The sequence below is a fragment of the Sapajus apella genome, unplaced genomic scaffold (assembly GCF_009761245.1).
Source record: "Sapajus apella isolate SASKATOON/1434 unplaced genomic scaffold, GSC_monkey_1.0 scaffold68, whole genome shotgun sequence".
NCBI classification, from domain to species: Eukaryota; Metazoa; Chordata; class Mammalia; order Primates; family Cebidae; genus Sapajus; species Sapajus apella.
Genome location: NW_022437008.1, coordinates 5,952,290 through 5,962,482, shown reverse-complemented (window position 1 = coordinate 5,962,482; position 10,193 = coordinate 5,952,290). Strand labels below are relative to the sequence as shown.

Sequence of the window (10,193 nt, the reverse complement as noted above, 5' to 3'; positions counted from 1 at the left end):
GGGGGAGGGGGAGGGAAGGAGGCTTGTGGGTGGTGGTGCTGAGTTCTGTGATCCCCCAGCTGCCGGCAGGACCCTGGGGGCACTGCCTCAGCCTCCCCCAAAGCCTGTGATTGTTGAACACAGGTTTTTTTGCTTTTCTCTTTCATCTCTGTCTCCACAGCCCAAACTGCAAATCCTGTAAGTCTGAGCTTTCTTCCTCAGGTGAGGGTGGTTCTGGGAGGGTTTTGGTTGGGGCAGGGAAGGGAGCCCTCAGAAGGGAAGTTGCGTGGATGGACCAGACAGGGTCGCCGCCCGTAGGTATCACGGGACAATTCCCTAGGAAGCCGGGGCAATGCCGCAGATGAAACATGCTAAACCTGGCCGGACGTGGTGGCTCACGCCTGTAATTCCAGCACTTCGGGAGGCTGAGGTGGGCGGATCACAAGGTCAGGAGTTGGACCAGCCTGGCCAATATAGTGAAACTCCGTCTCTACTAAAAATACAAAAATTAGCCGGGCGTGGTGGCGGGCACCTGTAATCCCAGCTACCTGGGAGGCTGAGGCAGGAGAATTGCTTGAACCCGGGAGGTGGAGGTTGCAGTGACCTGAGATCGTGCCATTGCCCTCCAGCCTGGGCAACAGAGTGAGACTCCATTTCAATAAGTAAATAAATAAATAAAATTAAAAAGTAGCTGGGCATGGTGGTGCACACCACCAGCACTACCATTATCACCACCAGCATCATTTTAGTACAACCACAACCATCACCACCAGCATTACCATCATCACCATCACCACCATCCTCGTTACCACAGCCACATCATCATCACCGCCATCACCACCATCACCACCATCATTGTCACTGTTACCACAACCACACCTTCATCACCACTGCCATCATCACCATCACCACCAATATCACTATCACCACCACCACCATCACCATCACCACCACCACCATCACCACCACCATCACCACCACCATCACCACCACCATCACCACCACCACCATCACCACCACCACCATCACCACCACCACCATCACCACCACCATCACCACCACCATCACCACCACCATCACCACCACCACCATCACCACCATCATCACCATCATCACCACCACCACTGCTATAATCACCATTGCCATTATCACTACCACCATCATTATCATTGTTACCAGAACCGCAGCCATCATCACCACCACCACCATCACCGTCGTTACCATCGCCGTCGACACCATCACCATCACCAGCACTATCACCACCATCACTCTCACCACCACCACCACGATTATCACCATCATAATCACACCACCATCATTATGCTACATCCTGCTGACGCCTCCACCTCCCCCCACCTTTGCCTTTATGACTTACCCTTGGCCCCCACAACCCTCTCTCTGCTCCATTGGTCCTCTTCTGGTTGGAAATGCTCCAGAATTGTAATGTTTGCCTAATTATTTAACCCCCACCTGTTTTCTTCCAGAGCTGGCCTGTCCTCCCAATAGCCATTACAAGCGCTGCGGCTCCTCCTGTCCCAGCTCTTGTGCTGGGCCTGCCCGGCCTGACAGCTGCTCAACTCCATGCCAGGACGGCTGTCAGTGTGACCCAGGCTTTGTGTTCAGTGGCACTGACTGCGAGCCCTCCACTGAGTGCGGCTGCTCCACGGGGAGCAACTTGCACGTCGCCTGCTTTGATGGGAAGAGTGTTGAGTTTCCAGGCACTTGCACTTCTGTTTTTACCAAGTCCTGTGGCCCCTTTTCAAGCTGGAACTTGGGAAGGAGAAGAAGTCCTGCAGCCCCAGTGTGTTCATTTCAAAGATGTCTATCAAGGTTCATGGGGCCCAGGTTTGTCAGCAGAGAGAGCCCTGACTTGGCCGAGGTAAGCCCTCATTGGTATCTAGAGACTCTTGAACTGATTGAAGCTAAAAGAAATACATTGGCTCAAACTGAGTAAAAATCATGTGACACAGCCCAGTGAAAGTGTAGAGATTCTGCGTCCACAGACGTTCTCTTTGGTTGTTTTGGTTACACGTAACAGAAAGCATTGGCCAGGCGTGGTGGCTCACACCTGTAATCCTAGCACTTTGGGGGGCGGAGGCAGGTGGATCATGAGGTCCAGAGATCAAGACTATCCTGGCTAACATGGTGAAACCCTGTCTCTACTAAAAATATAAAAAATTAGCTGGGTCTGATGGTGGCCACCTGCAATCCCAGCTCCTCACTACTTGAGAGGCTGAGGCAGTAGAATTGCTTGAACCCAGGAGGTGGAGATTGCAGTGAGCCAAGATCATGCCACTGCACCCCAGCCTGGGCAACAGAGTAAGACTCTGTCTCAAAAATTCAAAAATCAAGTAACAGAAAGCCTCATAAAAACTAACTCAAACCAGTCACAGATTGTGTTTTGTGATTTTTAGGTTAATTACATAACTGAAAATTCCAGAGGGAGATCAGGCATTGTTTGATCAGGGTGCTAACCCATTTTCTCAGCATTTCTCTTGGTCTGTGGTTCTCTATAGCAATAGGTTTGTCCTCAGGATGGCTTTTCTTGTGGTGGCATAATAACTGCCAAGTTTCCAGTCCTTACATGTGTATTCCCCATTGTCCAAAACCCAAATCTTTTCTTACCCCAAGTACTCAACAAAAATTCCAATGCCTCACTTTGATTAAACCCCACTGAACCAATCACTGCAGCCCAGAGGTTTTCTTAAACCTATCCAATCCTCTCCTCAGGAGTTGTAGGTGGGAGAGACCCTGCCCCCATCCCCCACCCCTTGAAGCCACTTCTTGCAGGGAGAGAGGGCAAAATGGGGACCCACCCCCATGTCCCGATGTCCCTCCAAATTAGTATTTCTTCCTAACGATCTTGGAAGAATGTAAATCCCCTGGTAAAGCTCCGCTCTGAGACCTGAAACTTTTGTCTAGAACTCACAGGGGTGGCTATGTTTTCCATGCCCGAGGGCCCCTGCCTACAAGAGTTTCATTGTTGGCTATTGGAAAACACACAGCCACACCCCTCCCACTCCACCCCCTTCCAGGAAGGCAACCAGCTTTCAGAATTAGTCATGCTATCAGCACCCCACACAATGAGCCCATTGACTCCAAAGGGCAGCCCAGCAGATGGACTGCTGATATTATCCCTGTGGTACAGATGGGGAAACTGAGGCCCAGAAAGGGAGACTTGCTTGCTTAACCTCATACAGGGAGAAAGTGGTGAAGCTAGGATTTGAACCCAGGCTGTCAGGCTCTGAGTCCCTTCCCTCTGTCTGTAGGCTTACTGTGTGCTCCCAAAGCTATGACCAAATTAAGGAGAGTGGCATGCCTGATTCATCTGTGGTGGGGCCTGGGATATACAGTAACTCTCAAGAATGGCATTCATTAGACCGGGTGGTGGCTCACGCCTGTAATCCCAGCACTTTGGGAGGCTGAGGGGGTGGATCACCCAAGGTCAGGAGTTTAAGGCCAGCCTGGTCATAGTGAAAACCCCATCTCTACTAAAAATACAAAAAATTAGCTGGGTGTGGTATGCCTGTAATTGCAGCTACTCAGGAGGCTGAAGCAGGAGAATCACTTGAACCTGGGAGGCGGGGGTTGCAGCGAGCTGAGACTATGCCACTGCACTCCAGCCTGGGCAACAAGAGTGAAACTCCACCTCAAAAAAAAAAAAAAAAAAAGAATGGCATTAATTCATCCACTCATTAAATACTTCCTGAGCACCTACTATGTGCCAGACCCTAGACTCAGTGCTGGGGAAATGGCAGCGTGTGGAACGGTCAAGATCTCTCCCTTGTGGAGCTGAGATTCCAGAGGGGAGAGAGGCAATAGCCATGACCAGTAAGTGCGAATTACACAGTTTGTCAGGAGGCAGTATGCGTGCGTGTGAGGGAAGAAAATACACAACAGGATGGGGAGGGGTGGTGGTGGCTTCTAGACAGAAAACATGGTTTTAAATGGAGAAGCCAAGGAAAACCTCCTTGAGAAGGTGATATTTGAGCAGAACCCCAAGAAAGAGGAGAGAGAGGTCCATGTGCACACCTAGGGGTGGGTCCAGCAGGGGCTGGATGGTGCCTGGTGAGATGGAGAAGCCGCAGGGAGGTTGGTATGGCTGGAGCTGAGTGAGTGAGGGTAGGGGAGAGGAGATGATGAGGTCAGAGAGGTAATGGGGACCAGATGGAAGGGACTTACGGGGCTAGTGAGGACTTTGCTTTCGCCTGGAGTGAGGTGCTCCCAGGACAGTGCTCTGAGCCAGGCTGGCCCTGACAGGGCTCAGGTGGTCCCAGGCTCCCTCTGGCTGCAGGTGGGAAGAGACTGAGGGCGGGGCGGGGGGCAGACCAGGGAGGAGGCTCTAAGACCTCCAGGCTGGAGGGGACAGAGGCTGCGCCAGGGTAAGGGCAGTGGGAGGGGAGAAGTGGATGGCTCTGGAAATACTCTCTGGGGTCTTATCCCCGCTTCAAACCCTGCTGTCTGTTCCTGGGGCCCCCAAGGTTATGTGGGCCCCTGTTGATTTTTAGTACTCCCCGTGACCCCCGGCAATCACACAGGGTGTGTGCGCGCCAGATGTGGGTTAAAATCCTGACTCCCCCTTCATAAACTGGGTGACTTGCTGCCAAGCAACTAAGCCTGGGTGCCTCAGTTTCCCCAGGTGGAAGAATAACTCCCCAAAGGCAGTTAAGTCCTGAGGCCGAAAGCGCCAGGGTTGTTGGTTGAGAATAGAGAGACAGTCAGCAATCGGGTCAATGACTCAGGCCTGAGCAGGGGTGTGGCACTGGCGCTGGCTGCCTTCTTGGATGCCCGGGTGCAGGGGGAAAGGGATGTGGAGATGGGCCCCGGCTGCCAGCAGGCAGTGCCTCCCCCCAGCAGAGGGTGCCAGCCAGGCTCTTAGAACTGCAGACTCATGGTCCTGCCTCTGCAGCCAGGAGGGAGCCTGCCAGCCCCAGCACCAGCCTCAGAGACTTGAAGCTCCTACCGGGCTGGGGCCCGGGCTGGGTGGCCAGGAGGGGTTAAATCATCCACAGACAGGAAGGAGCAGAGCTGGGCCCCGAGGGGCAGTGGAACATGGAGAACTGATCCAGGAGGAAGGAAAAGGGAAACGCTGTGGGAGGGCCAACAAGAACACAGGCTTGTATTAAAAAGATAAAAATATATAGATAAATTATTTAATATATACTATATAGTAATATACATAAATATATAGTTTCTTAAGTTCAATTAAATTCTGTTTCCTTAACTGTTTGTTTACCTGGTTCAAACTTTACTTTTCCCTCCACTCTTTTGGTGTTTTTTATCTTGTGATTTATTATTTTGTGTTAATTTTAATATTTTATTTTTAAGGGCCAGGCACGGTGACTCATGCTTGTAATCCCAGCACTTTGGGAGGCCAAGGTGGGCAGATCACTTGAGGTCAGGAGTTCAAAACCAGCCTGACCAACATGGTGAAACCCCATCTCTACTAAAAAATTGCAAAAATTAGCCGGGCTCTCTTCCTGGATCCTCAGGCAGATGCGCCCTCTCTTCCTGGCTTGGGAGGACAGTATGGGGACCTCTGCTGCGAAAACCACGCCCCAAGGCACCTCCAAGGCTGCACCTGTGCAGTCCGTGCTGTACTCATGGCCTTGTAGGTAGAAAGCAGCTCTGACATGGGAGGTGACCAGAGCAAGTCTGGGATGGAGCAACCCCAAGCCCCACTCTCCTTCCCTCCCTCCCTTCCTCCCTCCAACCCTCCAATCCTCCCTCCCCTCCTACCCCCCACCCCCCCGCCGTGAAGCCTCAAACCAGGCAGAGCTGGGGTGTGGGTCACCCCAGGGTGACAAATCTGCCACCCCAGCAATGGCTTCCAGGTGGAAATGGGAGTCCTTTTAGGCCAGGCCTTTCCAGAGTTGCTGGAAACACAGCTTGTTATGTTGAAACGTCTGCTGTTGAAACGTTAGCAATTCTGCATTTTTGCAGCGCTTTGTAAACTAAAGGAAAGGTGTAACGGTTGGATTCCACCCTGGGACCGCCAGTTTGAGACCCTTCTCTTAGGGATGGAGTCAGGCTGGGAGGGGGCTGCAGGGCTCCCACTTGAACCAGATAGTCCCTGTCCCAGATGTCTAGTGACAAATGTGTTCCCTGCCCTCTCCTGCTTCCCTGTAGCTCCTGCCCACACCCAGGACCCCCAGCCATATACCTGAGCTTCACCGCCCTCCCCTGCTTTGATGGGGAAGCTGGCTAACAAATCCATTCCTCCATGCCCCCTGCCCCCATCAGCAGCTCTGCCCTCAGCACCCCACCTCAGCTCCTGCAAGGCCTCCTCAGATGGGGGTGTGGGTGGGGGTAGGGGAGAAAACCTTTCTTTTATAATTCTTTTAAATTTATTTTTATTTTTATTTTTTTAGAGATGAGATCTTTCTATGTTGCCCAAGCTGGTCTTGAACTCCCGGACTCAAAGGATCCTCCCACCTCGGTCCCTGCAAAGTGCTGGGTCTATGGGTGTGAGCCACTGTGCCCAGCCTGGTAATTAACAGATACTTCGTGAGCACCCACTATGTGCCAGGCCCTATTCTATAATTCAGATGAAAATTCCTGAGAGGAGCGGAGGCACTAGCAGGGGAGGCAGATAGCACCACAAAACAAGCAAACAGAGGCCGGGCGCAGTGCCTCACGCCTGTAATCCCAGCACTTTGGGAGGCTGAGGTGGGTGGTTCATGAGTTCAGGAGATTGAGACCATCCTGGCCAGCATGGTGAAACCCTGTCTCTACTAAAAATACAAAAAATTAGCCAGGCATGGTGGCACGTGCCTGTAGTCCCAGCTACTCAGGAGGCTGAGGCAGGAGAATGGATTGAACCCGGGAGACCCTGACATCTCTAGCCCCATCTTGCCCAGGAAGTGGGACCTTGTGTATGGCTGTGACCGCACCTCTCAGGCAGTCGCCGCTCAGACTCTGCCTGCAAAGGCAGAGCTCCACCCAACCAGCACCCTCTCCTGGCTGGGGGTGCCTCCAGGCTGCCCTCTCTAGGGCAGGGAGCCTGCAGAAATACTCTCAGCCTTAATTAAATAAAGAGCAATGAAATTATTGAGACAAAATCAATAAAAGTTTGAATCAGTGGTGGCCGGGTGCGGTGGCTCAAGCCTGTAATCCCAGCACTTTGGGAGGCCGAGGCGGGTGGATCACGAGGTCAAGAGATCGAGACCATCCTGGTCAACATGGTGAAACCCCGTCTCTACTAAAAATACAAAAATTAGCTGGGCATGGTGGCGCACGCCTGTAGTCCCAGCTACTCGGGAGGCTGAGGCAAGAGAATTGCTTGAACCCAGGAGACGGAGGTTGCGGTGAGCCGAGATCGCGCCATTGCACTCCAGCCTGGGTAACAAGAGCGAAACTCCATCTCAAAAATAAAAAAAATAACCTTTTTCTAATATGTTTATTATCTATATTATATGCAATATATTAATATATAAAACCTATTACCTCTGTGCCTTTAAAACATAACTGAAGTCAAATTGGCCGGAAGACTCACTCCAAACCAAAGGACACCTCATTCCTGATAGGGGGCAAGTGACTGCACAAACTCCGTTCCCATAGCCCTTTTTCTTCTTTTTTTCTTTTCTTTTCTTTTTTTTTTTTGAGATGGGAGTCTCACTCTGTCACCCAGGCTGGAGTGCAATGGTGCGATCTCAGCTCACTGACCCCCTCCACCTCCCGGGTTCAAGCGATTCTTGTGCCTCAGCCTCCCAACTGGGATTACAGGCGCCCACCGTCATGCCTGGCTAATTTTTGTATTTTTAGTAGAGATGGGGTTTCAGCATGTTGCCCAGGCTGGTCTCGAGCTCCTGACCTCATGGTCTGCCCACCTCAGCCTCCCAAAGTGCTGGGATTACAGGCGTGAGCCACCTCACCCAGTCCCATAGCCCTTTCTAAGAGTCTCTGTGTGCTCATCACACTGGGGTCTCAGAATCCTCCTCAGCCGCAGCCCAGCCCCAGCCCAGCCCCAGCCCCAGCCTAGCACACACTTGGATGCAGCATGTTCGCGTCCAGCCCAGGAAGAATTTATGGCTGACCTGGCTTGGGTAAAATCCCGTAAACATCTGTACGTCAGAATGTAAGATCATGGTGTTTAAAACTACAGAACATTCAGAGATTGTCAGAAGGCTCTAATTGCTGGTTTCCGGATTGAAAACAGCCGTTAGATGTGTTTTGTTTGACCTGGAAAATTTTTTTAAAATTCGAACCCAATTTTTAAAATTAAACCTCCTTAAGGTAGTACATTTTCAGGATGCAAAATTCAAAAACTACAAGAGGGCTCGTGATGCCGAGTGAGTCTCACTTCCACCCCATCGTCCAGCCTCCCAGTTCTCCTCCCCAGAAGCAGCCCTGGATGCCAATCCCCAAAAATATTTTATTCATTAGAAGTATATGCATATGCAATATTTTACCGCTCACAAATGACAGCACGCTCCAGGGTTTCCCTCCACCTTGTTTTTATTTTTTCCCTTAGCAATCTGTCTGGAAAGTACTTCTGTATCCATCCATGGGCAGTGGGATTCCTCCAGGAGTTTTAGACAACCGTTCTCCTGTTCACCCTGTTCAGGTGAAAGGCAGAGCACCCCCCACCCTCCCCAGCTACTCTGCCCACACCACGACTTGCTCTCAGGTGCCTGCAGTTCCCAGGCTTCCCAGCAGAGGGAGAAACCATTCCACTCCCAAGACCCCCAAGGGGTCGTCCCCGACACAATCAAGCTTGAAGGGTCTGGGGAAAATGCTATCTGCCCAGACACAAAGACCCCCTTAGCTACACTGACTTGGCCCCCAGGCCTCTCCTTCCTGTTTCTATCTCTTCCTGGGCCTCTTGCTTGGAGCCCTACCCCGAGGGCCCTCCCTTCCTTGTGGGGACTGACCCCTCCTTCACAGGGGTAGGAGGGATCCTTGTCCTTGTCTAGGGAAGGCCTGGGATTGACAGCTTGCCCCAGGGAACCACAGAGAGAAAGGGTGTAGCTCTGGGTGAGCATTGCCCACCCCCATCCCTCCTCGATGGGAACTGGGGTGGGGGGTCCTTCTCTCTGTCCCCAGCAGGCCAGTTCCCGGCAGAGCCTTGACCCGAACCCCCTTTTCCTGTCCTGTGCTTCACACTCCCAGCAGCTGCCTTTCCCTGGCCTGGCCCTGTGGCCCTCCTCCCCGCCCCCACGATGGTGTTGGGGTCGCCTGGAGTCCAGCTGGTGGCCAGGGCAGAGCTACCCCTTTCCTGGCCCTACCCCTCCCCGTGACCCCAATCCTCCGCCAACCGCTCAAAGAATCCTTGTTCTCCATCCAGCCCCCAGACAAAAGTCCCTCTGTCTAAGAAGGCGGAATTGAGGGGAGGGGGCACCCCCAACCGGGACCATGGGAGGGCCTGCACAGACCCCATCCGGAAGGAATGCCTGGAGGAGGAGAGGCAGGAGAGGGAGGAGGGAAGGGGGAGGGGGACTCGCACAGTGCAGGGGCCTTATCTGGACTGGGAGGCTGCCGCCCCCAGCAGCGCCCACTCTGTAGACCCAGCCATCTGGCTCTCAGCACCCATGGAAAGAGCCTGGCTAGGAAACTTCAGCCTGATGCCTGGGAGCCAGTTCTCATTCTCCCCAGGGCAGGAAGTGGGTGATGACCAGGCCTAAGGTCCCACAGTCCCCACCCCAACCCCTCCCTGCCATTCCAGCCGCTCCCCCATATCCATCCCTGCCCCATCTCCTGACTTTGGTCATCCCAGCATCTTCTGCTGACCCTGAAACTGTACCAGCAAGCAAGATGTGGCCTGGAAGGAGACTTTAAGTTACCCACAATTGCCAGCAATCCTTCCATCAGGCAAACACATCATCTAAGGAAAAGAAGTGAGGTCGAAACACCAACGCATCACCACCATCGTCCCTCCATGGCCCGGGAGGCTCTGTCCTTTAAAGACCCCGGAACCCGCAGGGTGACGTGGCTTACACCTATAATCCCAGCACTTTGGGAAGCTGAGATGGGTGGATCACATGAGGTCGAGAGTTCGAGACCAGCCTGACCAACATGGAGAAACCTTGTCTCTACTAAAAATATGAAATTAGCCAGGCGTGGTGGCACATGCCTGTAATCCCAGCTACTCGGGAGCCTGAGGCAGGAGAATCACTTGAACCCAGAAGATGGAGGTTGTGGTGAGCTGAGATTGTGCCATTGCACTCCAGCCTGGGCCGCAAGAGCAAAACTCTGTCCAAAAAAAAAAAAAAAAA

The 10,193-nt window shown here is 52.6% G+C and overlaps 1 protein-coding gene across 1 annotated transcript in view; it reads left to right on the top strand.

Annotated features, from left to right (window-relative positions):
• Nucleotides 1-9,024: 9,024 nt before the first annotated feature.
• FXYD3 (FXYD domain containing ion transport regulator 3) overlaps nt 9,025-10,193 on the top strand; it is a 9,227-nt gene continuing 8,058 nt past the window's right edge. The window contains exon 1 of the mRNA XM_032249070.1: nt 9,025-9,031. The gene's annotated coding sequence lies outside the window, so the exon portion shown is untranslated. The remainder of the gene's footprint in view (nt 9,032-10,193) is intronic.